The sequence below is a fragment of the Triturus cristatus genome, chromosome 7 (assembly GCF_964204655.1).
Source record: "Triturus cristatus chromosome 7, aTriCri1.1, whole genome shotgun sequence".
NCBI classification, from domain to species: domain Eukaryota; kingdom Metazoa; phylum Chordata; class Amphibia; order Caudata; family Salamandridae; genus Triturus; species Triturus cristatus.
The window spans coordinates 1,145,861,077-1,145,878,163 of NC_140590.1; positions in this window are offsets into that span (position 1 = coordinate 1,145,861,077).

Here is a 17,087-nt window from a genome sequence, read left to right on the forward strand (position 1 = left end):
ACTGCACTGACCCGCTATAAACACCTGGATGTGACTCAATTCTAATTACGCACGAAACAAGAGCAATATGCTGCCAAAAAAAAATTAACAACATCCTAGAAAAAGCAAACACTCATAGGGAATGCAAGATTAAGTAAAGCATGTTAAATGTAAGCAAGAACAACATGGTTACCTTTTTCCTTTTACACTCATTATTCTGAAATTAGTGAGTGCTTTTGCATGAAAAGGTAAGGCCATGACTACAGGGCCCAGAAGGGACCCGTTTCAGTGCCCATTGCTTATATCCTTTCAAAACATAGGCAGTATGGTTTAAAAAGACCACGGGGCATTTCAGCAACAACCAGCGAGAATTATCGCTAAGCGCAATTAGCGCTAGGATAATTATCGCCGGCTAGCGTGGATTTTTATTGCTGAGATAGCGTGCTATTAGCAACGCTTATCTCAAAAGCGATAAAAATCCTAGCGCTAACTGCCTAACGTGAGATTATCGCTGGAAACCCAGCGATAATCTCACGAAATGTGGCGTTAGCTTGTTGATCGGGACTAACAAACTTAGCCATGATATCCTCCTTCCATAGGATATCATGGCTAAGTCAGTCCTGAAACAGGCGTAAGGAAAGTAGCGATAACAGGAGCTATCGCTACTTTTCTTGCCGCTATGCTTCATAGCGTGGGGCTTGATGATAGGAGAAATGTCGCTTAGCGACATTTCTCCTGTCATGTCAGGTCAGGAACGCCCACTTTGCATCTCATTAGAGATGCAAAGCTGGGTGTTAAGATTTTGTGCGCTAAAGCAAGGTTTCACGTGTTAGCGTGACCTTGCTAATTAGGCGATAAAATTATCGCCGCTTTTTGGCCGAAAACGGCCGAAAAAGCGGCGATAATTTTCTATCGCCTCGTTGCTGATATGCCCCCCAACACACAGTGGCTGTACACATTTTGTTTTCCAATTCACCCATCAAGCAGGTATTTCAGGACCTCCAGGCAAGGTGCACTTTCCCACACAGGGAAAACTATGTTGTTCAAAGAGAGAGGCGAAAACAAAAGTAGCGCTTCACTGGGAAACACTGTAAAGTGGCGCTAATGTGTTTAGGTGTGAATAAATCAATCTGGCCACCTTGCAACCACTCTCTCTTGCTTTAATTAGTTATTTTTCACATTTGGAATGTTTTATTTCTCTCCACCCCGAGGCTGCACTTGTGTCAGAAAAAGACAACGTTTTCAGCAAAAATGTTTTTCTTTTTTTGGATCCATTTCACAGGGGGCAAATAAACGAAAGGAGAAAAGAGAGGGTTATACCCGTTTCTTGAAGCCTCGGTTTTCACTAACTGAGGAGCGAGACAGAAAGAGAGGAAAGGCTCGGAGGCTTACAGGCCGTCACCGTAGTGTGCGCGCACAGTTTAATTTATTGGGACTTGGGGAGGCCGTGCGCGCAGAATCACAATTTGCGAAGACTGAAGAGGCTTGCTCGCAGGCGCGCCGTCTCCCTCCGCTGAGAGTGAGGGGGCCCCTGGAGCGCGGGGGCTGTGTTACGCCCCTGACACTGATGCGACTGTTTTTAGGTCTCGGCTGCGAAAGGCTGCGCTTGCGCAGTCTCGCTCCGAGATTTAATGAGTTTGAGTGACTTTGAGAAGAGGGGCTTGCACCCGCCCCTCTTCTCTCCTGTTCTCCATTGGCTGGCCTCTTAAATGCTGGCCAGCCACTGGAGAAGAGGTCCAGTCACTCCGTTGAAGCCCCGTCCTTTTCGGATCGGGGGGCGTGTTTTTTGCGAGAAGTCTCAGGGAGGAGACAACAGCAAAACACGCCCCCCAATCCGAAAAGGACACTCCCTTTCTCCGAGGCATTTTCTGCTGTGCCTCGGAGAAAGGCGGTGGTGTCCCGGCGTTGCTCCCTCACCTGATCTCAATGCGTGGTGGTCTCCCACTCACCAGACCACCTGCAAATCAACGAAGCTGAAGGTACGCAGCAAAGCTGAAGCTTGAAAGGGAACACAGCAGGATGACGAGATGAACAACAAAAACACTGCGCGAGTATAACGTTGCCAAACACATGACAGTGTTGCGCTAATGGAGAGTCGTAAAATATACATTCGGATAAACATCTAAAAACATAATATACGATCTACCTAGCATGAATGTAGGTGATCTTCGACCACTGTGTACTGTGCTCTAAAATGGCCCATTTAAGCGATTGAGCTCGGGGCATATCAGAAAATCCCCTCCCTAGTCCCGCGGGAGAGCGCATGATGTCACTAGTTCGGGGCGCGCGCCACAGTGGTGAGTAAATTGCAGGGGGTGTGCACGCTAAAGCAGCGGGTTCTCGTGAAAACGAGGAGTCTCTGGGTTCAAGATGCAGCCTCCATTTACGTATGATTTGTCCCTTTTTTCTTTCCATGATGCGGTAGTGAGTACTACCCAACCCAGCGCGCGCCGGGAGGTGAGGCCGGATGTACGCCTGCGCGGCACTTCCTGTTTCCCTGCAGCTTAGTCTTGGTTTAGGGTGGTGGCTGCTTCAGTCTGCGATCTGTGGCCGCCTGCGGCCGAGGTCGGATCAGGAGGGTTGCTAACCCGCTCGAGCGCCAGTGTTAGCGCCGTCCTCTAGAGCAGGGCCGCCGCAGCCACCATGCAGGCCATCAAGTGTGTGGTGGTCGGGGAGGGGTGAGTGACGGCTGACTCCGCGCCCTGCGTGCATGGACGCGCCCTGCGTGCATGGACGCGCCCCTCCTAACCACTAGGAGTCCTATTAGGTCTGAGACCCCCACCCCACCCACACCTTTCTTGTGCGCACAGCACCCTCGGCCTGTGCCCCTGACCCAACCGTAATTTCACACCTCCTTCTTCAGAGCCACATATTCACATATTCTTGTCTATCACACTGTATCCCTCGGCTAGTATGTTTTCCTGTGCTTCGTTTCTTGTGTTTTTCTCTCCTCTAACCCCTTTTCACACTTCATAACCAGCTTGTTTTTTTAAAAAGGGGATCCACTTACGCAAATACTAATCATATATCCCCCAAGGTTTTAGTGTGGTGGCCTTTGAGGTCTTGTTCGGTCTGGACGATGTGCCTGTGGGTTTCCTTAACAGCGTCGCGACCATATTTTTGTGGGTTTGTCACTGGTTTTTGCAGTAACCCATTCATGGGATGTTTTAGTGTTCGATAGGACACACTATTCTCATATTGGTTATTTTCTTCTATCAATTAGTACTTGGTAAGCGTGGCCCATCACCTCGGGCAGTATCCTCGCGATGGGGTTGAAGTAAAATTCTACTATTAGAAATACTCGTCGGTATATATATATATATAGGTTTGCTGTTCACTTCATTTCTGCATCCATCAATGTAGAGCAGATCGAAGCGGGTAAACCCATCTAGCATCAATAACACCTTTACACTAAACCGCATGTTTGAGGTTAAGGGAAGTGCTCGCCGTCGCTGAAATAGGTGCCGCTCGATGGTGCATCCTGTCCCTCTCACGCCTCGGGTCCTACTGGGTGCATCAAGCCTTTCCTGAAAAGTCTACCACCGGGTCACTCGGACCTCTGGAAAATTACCATCTGGACATTATTTTCAGTTGAGGAATCCCTCCCACCTTTCCGCTCCTTGTGTCCAGGAAAAGTCCTTTGCGTGGAGCTGGATGTCGAGATCCATGTTTTGTCGCCAGGTTTTTTTATTGTTACTAATGTTACTCTACCAGCTGGTTTCGCGACATACCAATATTTATAGCACTCTACAAAATCACGTGGATACACCTGTACAGCAGAGGAATCACGTAAAATAGGTACGCAAGACACCACACACCTGTACTCACGCCCAACATAGCATATACGTTGTACCTTGAGCAGAAAGCCACCTAGCGCCTGTTTCAACTTCTGCTGGTGCTTCTTGCTGTAGGAGTGTCCCTTGCCAGTGAAGGAGGTCTGTCGGCAAACCGGGCAATAGTGCACCCCCATGACTGAACCTGGAGGGCAGGTTGTGCGGCGGCCGTCATCACCAGTCATTCCCTGGCACAGCCAGGGCCGCCATCTTCTGAAGATTAAATAATTCTGAACTTTGCTCCGGGGTCACAGGTCATACCAGTAGCTACAGTCACCGGTGACTGTAGCTACACAATCAGAATGTTTTATCGTTATTTATTGTTTTAACAAGATTGCAATTTTAAAATGTGACTAATCCGGTATTTTAAATAAGCCATTTCATCCCGTTCGAAGATGGCCGCTACCCTCACTCCCAATCGCAAGCGATCATTTCATTTCGTTCACCCGCCCCTAACACAGCCAATTGACTTAAGAAGGAGACGCCCATTACTTAGAGTAATGACTCGTCTACGCAAAGCCCATCTTCGAATCAGAACAGTTCATACTGCCTTTGATTGGATCTAAGAAATCCGACCAATAATAACGCATACATGCCAACATTTCAGAACACCAAAGTGGGAGATTTAAAAAAAAAATTTAAAAAATCGGGAGAATGGGGCCTTCAATCGGGTTTCTGTCATGTATGGACTTTGGAAGTGTGCTGCTGCAGGATCGGACATTTCAAAGCAAATCCACGTGTTTTGTTTTTAAGCACCTTTCAGAAGCATGGAGCACAATGGCAGGCAGAGAAAGAGAGGGATGCAAAAGTTGTGCACTGGCCTGGCAGGTTGCGGTCAGTGCATACACCCTCCTCCGTCAGCCCGGGCTGAAACAGCTTCTGGGCACACACACAGCACCCCTCCCCCCCAGTACTTCACAGGTGTTTAAAAGACCATTCGGTTGGTAATGGGGCTTTGTTGGTTTTTCACCCCTTCTAGAGCCCCTGCATCGCCATTCTGACTATTGTCTGGGTTGCTCTATGGGAATAGCTCTGTGTAGGTGGCTATGTGTGGGTAGCTCTGTGTTTGTCGGTGGCTTTGTGTGTGTGGCTCTGTGTGTGGGTGCAAATGCAATAGGTCTCGCATTTGAGATAGATTAAGCTATTGACATTGTAAATAACAATGGCGTTTCTTTAAATGTTTTAAAAATAAAAACATAAACAAAAATAATGTCATGAGCAGTGCCAATAGCTCTAGCTTTAACACTGCCGAGACCATTGCATTGTAAATGCTTGTTATTCATTCTTAAGAGAACTTCCCACACTCACTCAGCGCCCCACCCTCACTTGGATGCTCTGCTCTCCCAGGAGACCATCCACGACCAGGCTTAGCAGACTCCGCTTACTAAGACTACTCACTCAGCACGACGTCACTGAATAGGCCATACTCACTCAACCTGCCACACTCAAACGGCAGCCCTCACTCATTGACCGGACCGCACTCACTCAAAAGGCTATACTCAGCAAGTGACACTGACTCAGCAGGACTCACTGATTCAGTCGAAGGCCACACACATCAAGCAGGTTAGCTCACTCAGCAGGCCACACTTAGTCAGCCTCGCGCTCTCACCCACCAGGCCACGCGCTGAATGCTCCGTTTTCTAGTGTTGACTGTATTGTCTTTCTACACGAGTTAACATGGGCGGATAAAAAGGCAACTGTCTTTCCTTTACCTTTTACGTACAGCAGAACAGATTTTTTAAAAAGTCTATTCAAAACTCTGACGTACCTTCGGAAAATAGTTCTGCGTCAGAGATGATCTGTTTAGTACAACACCCCCTCCCACGCTCTGCGCCATCCTCGGGCCACACTATTCTCAAGGGCACCTTCAAAAGAGCCCCGCAGGAAGCCCTTGACTGAAAATAGAAGACAAACTTGCATTCCAGGAACAAGTCAGACATAGCAGGGCCGTGGTCTGCGAGGCAGAAAAGCTGTGACACTGGACGAAGAATTCCTGCTCACTTTTTGACAAACAAGCATTGGTAAAGCCAATAGGTCTCGCCCTTTTGCCTATTTTGCCAATGTGTTTTAGCCATGTTGTACACCAGTGAGGCTGCCGTTCAGCATGGCTAAAAGTTTGTGGCGTAGAGCAGAGTGGCGAGTGGAGAGGCATAGAATGGAGAAGAGTAGAGTGAAATAGAGTAGCTCAGAGTGGAGTGGCATAGAATGTCGTGGAATGGCTTTGAGTGGAGTGTCTTAGAGTGCTGTGCAGTGGCATAGAGTGTCATAGAGTGGAGTGTCGTAAAGTGCAGTGGAGTGGATTGTTGTGGATAAGAGTGGAGTGTTGTTGATTAGAGTGGAGTGGCATGAATTAGAGCTGAGTTTTGTAGAGTGGAGTCGTACAGAGTGGAGTGAAGGTGTAGAGAGGAGGTGCGTAGAATGGAGGAGCTTAGACAGGAGGGTCGTAGAGTAGAGGGCTGAAGACTGTAGTGGAGGTTCATAGAGTGTTGTGGAGGGTCATAGACTGGAGGGTCATAGAGTGTTGTGGAGTGTCACAGAATGGCGTGGAGTAGAGTGTCATAGAGTGGACTGGAGTACAGTTGTGGAGTAGAGTGGTAGTAGAGTGGAAGGGCATAGAGTGGTGCGTCCTAGAGTGGAGGGGCATAGAGTAGAGGGGCATAGAGTAGAGGGGCATAGAGTGGCATAGTACAGAGTGGAGGAAAGTGTTGTAGAGTGGAGTAAAGTGTCACAGACAAGAGTAAAGTGTTATAGACTGTCATTGAGTGGAAAGCTGTAGAAAGGCAAGTACACCGGGTCCAATTGAAGTAATATCTTTGTTCAGCTGAGGTGCACAGAAGGACACATCCAGCTCTCCTGTGTCCAACTCATAACTGCCCCATACAACTGAACAGAGTTAAACATAAACATTCCAGGAATGCTTACACCAAGCATTCCTTGTAACTAAGCGACATAACACTTCTCCCTCCTTAATAAACAAAGAAAAAGTAGGAAGGACAAAAAAAGAAACAAAAAACAAAAGAACATAATAGAAAAGAAAACAGTAATGAAAAAGACAAAGCTATAGTAAACATACAAAAGTATAGCATTACATATACTTCACAACATAGTCCTTTAACCATACAGAAGTTTTCCTTTCCCTAGACAACCTTTGTTTAAGGCTCAGGGAATCACAAAGATCAGATCCAGAATTAGTCACCATAGAAGAACGAACCACCCCTTCCTCCCCCTCAAGAACAGATGATCCAACGTTAGCACTGTTAGCTGAATCACCAAGAGGAGTAGAAGAACTACCACCGGGGGTACAACTTGATTAAAAAACAAAATCATCCTCATCCAATCAGAATTATCCTTGAAATTATTTGTTTCTTTCGCACCACCAGGCCTTTCTTTGGCCACTCTTTAAAGAATCCAAACTTCGCCATTCCTAAGTCTGACAGCATTTTGAAAAACTTCCACAACTTCTTCCACATCAAAAAAACACCTCTCACCCTTCCCAACAAATCCAGGTTTCTTAATACAAACCCAATCTCCTACTTCAATGGGAATGGTTTTTGTACCATGTTTGAAATAAAAATATTCTTTGCTTCTGTTATGTATGTGTTCCATTCTATGCCATACATCCTCCTTGGACTAATGTTCCACACCAGACAAACACATACAACTAGGATTAAATTGGAGTGGAGTGCCACAGAGTGGACTGGAGGGGCACAGATTGAAGTAAAGTGTCATAGAGTGGAGTGGCATAGTGTGGAGTGGCAAAGAGTAGAGTAAAGTGGCATAGAGTATGGTAGATTGGAGTGGTGTAGAGTGGCATAGAGTGTCATAGAGTGTCATGGAGTGTCTTAGAGAAGACTGTCATAGAGTGACGAAGAGTGGAGTAGAGTTCGTAGAGTGTCAGATTATCGTGGAGGGTCATAGAGTAGAGGGACATAAAGTGGGACACTCGTAGAGGAGACTAGAGTGTTGTGGAGAAAAGTGTCATGAGTGGCGAGGAATAGAGTGGAGTAAAGTGGTGTGGAGTGTCATAGAGTGGAGTGGCGTAGAGTGTCGCAGAGTGGAGTGACATAGAGTGGATAGAGTCGAATGGAGTAGAGTGTCATAGAGTGGAGTGTCATGGAGTGGAGTGGAATAGAGTGGAGTAGAGTGGCTTAGAGTGAAGTGGCATATCATGGCATAGAGTGTCCTAGAGTGGCGTAGAATGGAATGCGGAGTGCGGAAGAGTGGAGTAGATTGTTGAAGAATATCGTAGAGTAGAGTGACGTTGAGTGGAGTGGCATACAGTGGAGTAGAGTGGCATAAAATGGGGTAGAGTGTCGCAGAGTTGAGTGACATAGAGTGGCGTGGAGTGTTGGGGGGTGGAGTAGAGTAACATAGAGTGGAGTGGCAGAGAGGGGAGTAGAGTGTCACAGTGTGTCGTGGAGTATTGTTTTATAGTGACAAGTAGAGTGTTGTAGAGTGGAGTTGCATAGAGTAGAGTATGCATGGTGTGATAGCGCATTGCCATTACAGGCAACACATTTTCAATTGAAATGGCCATTACATTTGTACAGACATACAGTTTTACTGAAAAAAACGATACATCGCAGAAAGGATAATATGCGGAAATGGCATCACCAAGTGAGCAGATTTGTTTTGATGTTATTAAAATATTTGTTCACCTCACACTTCAGAATTTAAAAAAAGATATGCTTAATTTGTGCTTTCCTAATTCTGAAATATTCTGAAATATGTGCATGGTAATTTACGGACATTTAAATGTTACTATGTGCTAGAAAAAATACCATCTGACAACCTTTTGTCTCACATGGGTCCCCATCAAGATTGTCACATAAATTCCCTCACTGTGAAGCCAAAGAAAGAAAAGTAAACACCATGATCCCTCGGAAGACAGAACTTGAAATTTGACCTCTGTCTTTGAATGCACAGCAAATATGACAAGATAAGAACAACATTTAAGACCAGTTTATAGAAAGGAGCAGTTATGGATGCTTTCGTGGAACAATAAAAAGAGCCTTGGTAAACAGACTATGCTCTACGGGTTGGACTAACTCAAGATAGACAGCCTAAAATAAATAAAGGCGGCAAATGGAAAGCAAGCAATATGACTTATAAACCACAAAGCCAATGATGAGAAATGGGCAGAATGCATTCCCAGGGAAGTTTTCTGAATGTCCGCAAGATGTCTTTAGCAAACCAGACTGCTTCTCTGTCTGGTAGGCTTTGACCTAAAGAGCTATCTCGGCTATAACAGGATACGAGGTGCTCTGCAGCAGAGATGAATACCATCGCAAATGCAATGGAGCTTTGCAATCTGTTGGCAGCATTTTTTCAGACATTTCTTAAAATGTCACACAATCTCTGTTGTAACATCTACCATGTCACGACAGGTGCCAATGGTGGAGGGGCAGGACCTGCCAAAAAGTATCTTTTTCTGGGCATACACTATGATGGTTATACCATTTTTGTCAAAGCTTCTCCTGGCTGTGTCTGATACTAGAAATGTACAATGCCTGACCAGCAGGCTTGTTCTAAGGTGTAGAAAGATGCAGTTTATGGACTGTTTTTTTTTTCAGAATTCTGTTGTGGTCTGCCCCACCCAAGGATTTTCCACCATTCATAAGCACAGGGGATGTGTTGGTCTCCGTTATGGACGATCAACTACGAATGTGGCTTGAGAGTTGTAGTGTAGGGGGTTGGATTTTGTTAGATCCATTGGTGACCTTCCATGTGACTGGCCACCTTGCTTGCTCACCTTCAACAAAACTGGACTTTATATGAGAATATACTGACTGTGGGACAGGTAGATACCCACATCAGAACAAGATAACCAAACACATGGACAAGAAACATTGGGAATGGGGAAAATGTACAGAGGAACAAGGAACACACCAACAAGGAAGCAGTGAGGTACTACAATGGGACAAGGAATACACCAACAGCAACATTGGGACAAGGAAACAAGCACAACAGTAGAAGAAACACACCAACTCTAAGACAGGGAGACACTGCAGTTGGATAAGGAATACAGCGACAGTTAAACAGGGAAACATGCACAACGGGACAAGGAAAACATAGAGTCTGGCTATGAGAATACAGTGGGATAAGGATACTTCAAAGCCACCAGTGATTCACAAAGCCAAAGAGCAAAGGATTACCCTCTCAAAAGTTTTATCAAATATCATAATTAAGGCTCCCTGTTTTCCGTTTTTACTCATTTTTACAGATAAATACAGACAGAAAAACATTTATTTTCCTGTGTGTATTTATTTTTAAATGTGGATAAAAACAGAAATTGAGTTGTTTTTGAGTGATTCTGAATTCTGTCAATCATGTCTGCCAGGCCGATAGCTGTGCAGATTGACAGGCAAGGGGACTAAATAAATATAGGGATTTTAGGAAAGAGCCGTAACAGCAGTAGATTTTCATAACCTTGATACTAAAACTTACATATTTAAGTGCATATTCTACCATTTGAGTGTGTATATATCATTGAAATCGGTCAGGCATTTAGGCACGATTGTGCACATTAACTGGTTAAATAAATGCAGAAATATACACCTTTCAGCTTCATTTTTTCACACAATCTGAAATAGATATGGATAAATACTGGTAAAATTTGCAAAAAATAAATATAGATAAATACAGCCGGAAATGACAAAAATATAAATACCATAAAACCGGGAGCCCTAATCATAATACCCCCCCCCACTTAAGAGACGCCACTGTGCGAAAACCCACAACCCGCAGACAAAATCTGAAATAGTCCAGAGTATGATCATGTGCCACACTGCATTTGCAAAATCCCTGGTGCAAGCACACTCCCTGAGTAAAGACACTAGCACATGTAGGAAAAGGCATCTGAAGCACAACCAGCTCGGCTCCAACATCGATGTACATCTAGCTGCTACAGTTAGCATATGTCTGGGCCACAATTGTGAAATGGCCGGAAGTTAATCATTTCTTGCAGCTTCCTCTCTTGGCCGGGACTTGCTAGAGATAGCAATGCCTTGTTGTTCAAGTCTAGTAGCCAATGAGGACATGGGTAATAAAGCTGCCCTCAACATCTTTTTTTGGCTGCTTCTTCCACCGCCTTCCTGTACACTCATTGCCTTTGTACTGCAGCAGTTCCTTGTCGCCACCTTACCTATCTACCGGTTTTAACTGACTTTGACGCTCCGGGTGCTAAGGGTTTAGCTCAGTTTTGGAGGGAATCCATCATAAATACTGGGCACAAGATTGTATAAAGTAAAAGGTGCACAGTGGGTTACCCCATATGCATTTGGCTAAGTTTGTGGTTGACTTGGTCAATGAAACCATTTTGTGGCGATGAGCGGAGTTGTGTATAGCAGGTGGCGTTGGTGAGATATACAATAGCGTGGTGGGAGAACTGAAGGGGTTATTGTCTTTGGTTTGATGATTTGACATTGAACATACATTTTAACAATGTATAAATGGTGTATTTTTTGACAACCATTAACCAATACTGCAAACCTGTTGCAAAACACTGTTCACAAAATGTTCCAACCAGTATTTTTGTGGCCAATGTGGAATTTTTGTAAACCGACCTATGTACAATTAGGGCGGTTCAAAAAATCTGCATTGTAATGGGTTGAAATCTCATTGACCTGATCAATATTCATGAGGTAGGTCGCAAATTGCAAATTATTGCGAATGGTAGCCATCACAGGGATGGTGGCCTGCTAGGGTCAGCAGACCATCATGTCTGTGATCGCTTTTAAAAGAAGTTAATAAAACAATTTATGTTTCTTAAAAAGTTTGTTTAGGAGTTCGCAGTGGTCCCCTGGACAACTGCCCACTCTCAAACAAAATGATATTTTCATGCACAAAGGGGAAGGGGTCCCACTTTGCGAATGGGCTACGATCTCCTTTGAGGAGCCGGTGGCATATCAATGGTTTGCGACCAATATCGGAGTTCCAAACTATTGAAACATAGCATTTTCAATCACAATTTGGCAGGGATGCCCTAAACACATCCTTTCCAAACTGCGATTCGGTATGCATTTCTAAACTCATTTCGTGATATAGTACGCACTTACCAAATCGCCAAATTGGTTTAGTATTAGATTATTTCTGAGAGCCGAATCATACTGAGGTAACTCTAAAGTCTGCTGTCCGTCGAGACCCTCCTGAGCCCAAGCCCAGCAAAGATGCTAACATGTCATGGATGGATCCTTCGGTACCTGCAGTGTTCCTATGAATGCACCGGTGCCCACACCTCCCATCTGTCCAAACAATGCTTCCATTGCACCAGCTCCTTTGGGGAATCCTAGGCTCTTGATGTAGTGGGATCTCTACTGAGTGACCTGATTGGACGTGCTCCTTACAAAGGTGTCACTTAGCTCTTTATACCGTATCCCCAAAGCACCAGTAACGTGGCCTTACTCTTAGGGTCAGTTTCTGCTTTTATACAACTGAAATATCATGCACTGTCTCCTCCAGGAAGCCAAACAGTGCCTGATTTTTGCCAGTGGTTGCAGCCGGTGGGCACTAGCCCTCTTTATTTTGGGGGGACCTGAACATCATCAGGTTTGGACCCAGAGCTAAAGAGAGAAAGACAGAAAAGTTAGCAATGGGAAGAAAGAGAAAGATAGGAAAACATTGACAAAGGGAGAAAGCGTGGATGAAAAAGAGCATGCGAAAGTGGGATAAAAACATAGAAAGTGTTCTCTGGTGGAAGAAAGAAGCATGAGGTTGAAACAGGAGGCATTAGTATTTAGCAATCTTGGCATGCCGCAAAGCTGGAGTGGCAGTAGGTATCCTCAGACAAATTGAGGAATCTTCCTAAGACTGCAAGCAATAGAACCTGGTGAGCTAACAAAGTGATTCATCACTCAGAATTTCACTGAGCCAGCAAAGCAAGTGGGGGCGTCCCCCTGTCTGGGCACCGGTAGGGGAGTTTGTGAAAGATTTACCAGAGAAAGTATTAAACCATTTGGTGCCAAATTGTGCATTTGACAACACATTTTAAAAAACGTATTCTTTTTATATATACGTTCAGGCGTATTCTTTTTATATATACGTTCAGGTTCAAACGCTGAGAGCTGTAGCTCTCTTGGCGGGGACTGTGACTCCTCTGCTTAAAAGCATATCCTCACCCTGGTATAACCACCCTTCCGATGGAGCTGGACACCGCAAATGGCACTGGCCGAGGAAGCGGTGGTGTCATGGTACCTTACTACTGCTTATGGAGACTGGCTGCACTGGACACACGGACGTCCTTCTCCCTGGTAACTTGATATTCTTGTATTCACAATTGAGGTGTTTCCGAGTAGAAAAGTAAATTGCCATCACAAACGGAGACAAGTGGGAGAAGCTGATAATATGCGGAACGACTACGCTGGAAAGAACTCTGTCTATACTGCCAGAAATGTGTAACTTTTTGGGCTTTTAAAAGAATATTATTGGGATGCCATCTTTCAGTCTAAGGACGTGCAATAATCCAGTCCGGGCTTTGCGAGTGACGTAGAAATGCATGATGGGACTTTTCAGTATAAAATGAACTGAAAGACTTAAATCCTCAGTAGCACAGGTGGTAAAAGAACAGTGAAGTAATGTTATCTGTAAGCTTTACCCTGTTGCGACTTTTTCTGAGCATTTATAGCTGTGTATTTTGTTTTGTATAGTTAATTTCCCACATTCAAGTGCATACCCAATCAGTGTTAAGGAAAGGGCATCTTCAATTTTTACAATTTTTTAACTTTAAAAGAAGCACCAATATGGCGCATGACAGGTCGAAGAAGGCAGCTAGTCTGCCGAAACGCGTCCCTGTGGTGTTTGTGTGTGTGATGCAGCCTATGCAATAAACAAGACAACACCCATGACTACGAGTGCCGGTTCCTTAATCATATACGGTTGGGGAAAATATTTTTCACATTTACAGCGCTAGCGGTAGCGCCAATTCTTGTGCACCACCAGCGATCTGGCAGCACACCAGTTTACCGCAATTTGGATTTCGAATATATATATATATATATATATCCAACAATTTGAAAAAATACGCGGCACTCTCCTTGGATGTTTCAACTCTTTATTCAGACCCTCTCTCTCCTCATTTACTGTGATGGGGAGTAATAGTAAAACATTGTTGCATGTTCTAATACGACAGGTCTCGATTTAGTGTCATATTCAGTTATAGTTGAAGGAATGTTGAAGAATCTCAACATTGCTGAATGTGAATCACAAATTCAAGAATCAAACCAAGAGGGGGAAACCATAAAAAAACTGAGAGCAGATATGACAAATATGAAAATGAAGTTGAAGAACGGAAACAGCGTAAATTTAGGAGGCATGAGTGTGACTATGAGTATGGAACAATATTGACATTTGCAAAACGGTTTGATGCTTTAAAACAGCAATTACATACAAAGAAACAACCTGTACAGGACTCTCAATTTACCACACAAGCGAATCCAAGCCGGATTTTAGCGACGGAGAATTGAGAACAACAGCAATACGGCACACGTCTTTTTTTAGACGAAATGAAGTTGCTCTAGCAAGACCAACAAAATCCGAAAACAAGGGGCAGAGGACGCGGAACCGGATGCCCCAGGGCAAGAGGAAGAGGAACGATGGGCAACAGAGAAGACGGTGCAAGACAAGGAGAGGATCAAGAAAGAACAACGGGATACCAGCTGCGCAATCGCACAGCACTGAAGAAGCAACCAACATTGTTCAGAAAGAAGACGACCGGACCTGATCATTATCCTGTCTAAACATGACCTTACTGATGCGGAACAAAGCCTACTAAATAAGGGACTAACATTTTGTCCAGAGAGACATCATGACCATGTGGAAACCAAAATAGACATATATAAATATATACGGAAGCTGACATTAAAAAAGTTTTTCAGCAAATCAATGGCAATTGTGGGGCAGAAAATTCTAACAAGTACAGAGCAAGAGAACCAATACACGATTGAGGAAGTGCAAAGCCTAAGAACTGCGTATGGACTAATGAATGAGATCAAGGAGGCAGAATTATCGGATGCCCAGATTTTGAAAGAAATGGGCATCAACACAGGCAAACATCCACAAACCGATTTTAAAAATCAGTCAAAATTTTGCCCAGCACTACACCCAGGCAATCGTGTTGACACTTTTCATGATCTAGTGGTGGCAGAACTAGACATGATGGAAAATATTAAAAATGGCAACAAAAGGGAGAATTTGTCTGCGATGTAACGTAAAGCTCTGAAATCACTGAAGGACAACACCATGATCGAAATAAAGCCAGCAGACAAAGGTGGAAACATCGTCATTCTGGACAAGGAAAATTATATTGATGAGGCGATGCGCCAATTGAATAACACAAAACATTATCAAGTGCTAAAAAAGAATCCCATCAATGATCTGACAATTGAATTGAGTAACAAACTACAACACTGGTGTGAGATGGGACTACTTAATGAAGAAGAAAGAAAGTTCCTCATAATCGAAAATCCAGTGATACCAACCATATATTTCCTGCCCAATGTGCACAAGACTTTAAATAAGCCTCCAGGTCGTCCAGTAATATCCAGCTGTGAAGCACTATATGAGAATGTGGCATCATATGTGAACCACTTCATAGCGCCGATAGTGCCAAAATTTGAATTCCTACATAAAGGACACAGGAGACTTCCTGTGAATACTGATGGAAACTAACTGGCAGCAAGATTACTTACTCATGCCAACAACGTTGTCTCCCTCTACACATCAATCAGTCATGATATTGGAATGAGAGCCATCACCTATTTCCTCAAACAAAGACCAATAGGAGAACTACAGCATACCACAATGTTTTCGAAATGATGAAACTATGCCTGAACAATAACATATTTTTGTTCAATAAAACTTTTTATTCCCAAAGCTGCGGAACTGCAATGGGAGTTTCCTTCTCTCCAAGCTATGCCAACCTCATGATGGGTTGGTGGGAGAAGAACATAGCTTGGAGAGAGGAGAACGACCAACACACAGCCAGAATTGCTCTCTGGCTACGCTTTTAGATGATCTGCTCCTCCAATGGAGAGGAACAGAAGTAGAGTTCCTGGAATACCTAGAGATTCTAAACAACAATGAAGTGGTTTTAAAATTCATGCACAACATCAACTCTAAGGAGATAGACTTTTTGTGGACAAAGATATACATCAAATCTAATAAAATCCACACAACAGTGTTGAAAGAGAACCGCCACAAATAGTGTGCTTCATGGCTCGAGCTATCATCCCCAATCCCTCAAAAAAGCATACCATATGGGGAATATATAAGAATGAAGAGAAACTGCTCAGAACCTAAGGAAATGGAAGCGAAATTTGCAGAAACCAAACAACGCTTCCCGAAGAGAGGATACAAATACAATGACATCCAGCGAGGTGAAGAAAAAGCAAGACGGGTAACCAGCGCACAGACACTAATAGACAGCAAGAAAAGCACCAGCAAGATGGGAATACAATCACAGGATGGGATACCATGACTCATACTTAAGTACAGCAAGGAGAGTTTTAAAATACAAAAAATCTTAAACAAATATTGGAATGTCCTGAAAAAAGATGTGGTCATTGGGACTAAAATAGGAAACCACCCGTTAATATCCTACAGGAAAGCACCATCTTTATCAGATACACTTGTCAATAGTCACTTTGAATTGAGAGAACCAGAAACTTGGTTGCAGAGCCGACAAAAAAGCTTTGGAAAGTGCACTAGCTGCAAGACTTGTTCTATTGGAAAAAATCTAAAGCCAATCAAGGACCCACGGGGCAAAATTTTCAACATTAATGAGTCAATCACATGTGACTCCACATATGTGGTATATTTGATCGAGTGTTTCTGCGGTAAGAGGTATATAGGGAGCACTATATACCCACTCAAAAAGCGAATACTGGAGCACATAAGGGCAATACAAAATAATGACCTGACATACGCAATTGCCAAACATATGAACACACACGGGGGTAAAACCTGGATGGACATACATTATTCAGGTCTGGTCAGTATACCACCACATGAGAGAGGTGGGAACAGAACACTGAAGCTGAGACGCCTAGAATTGAAACTTATAATCAGATTTCAAACTAAGATCCCACAGGGACTCAATGGGGATGAAGAGATGTACATTCATCTTTGAAAGACTGAATAGAAAACTTTTTGAAATAAGCCATAGTGGGATACTATGAGCTGTAAGAATGTGGTACTTTTGCATTAATTATTGTGTGACCGTTAACGCAGCTCAGAATCCGAAGAATCAGTATTATATCATAGAACCTGGTCATATGAGTA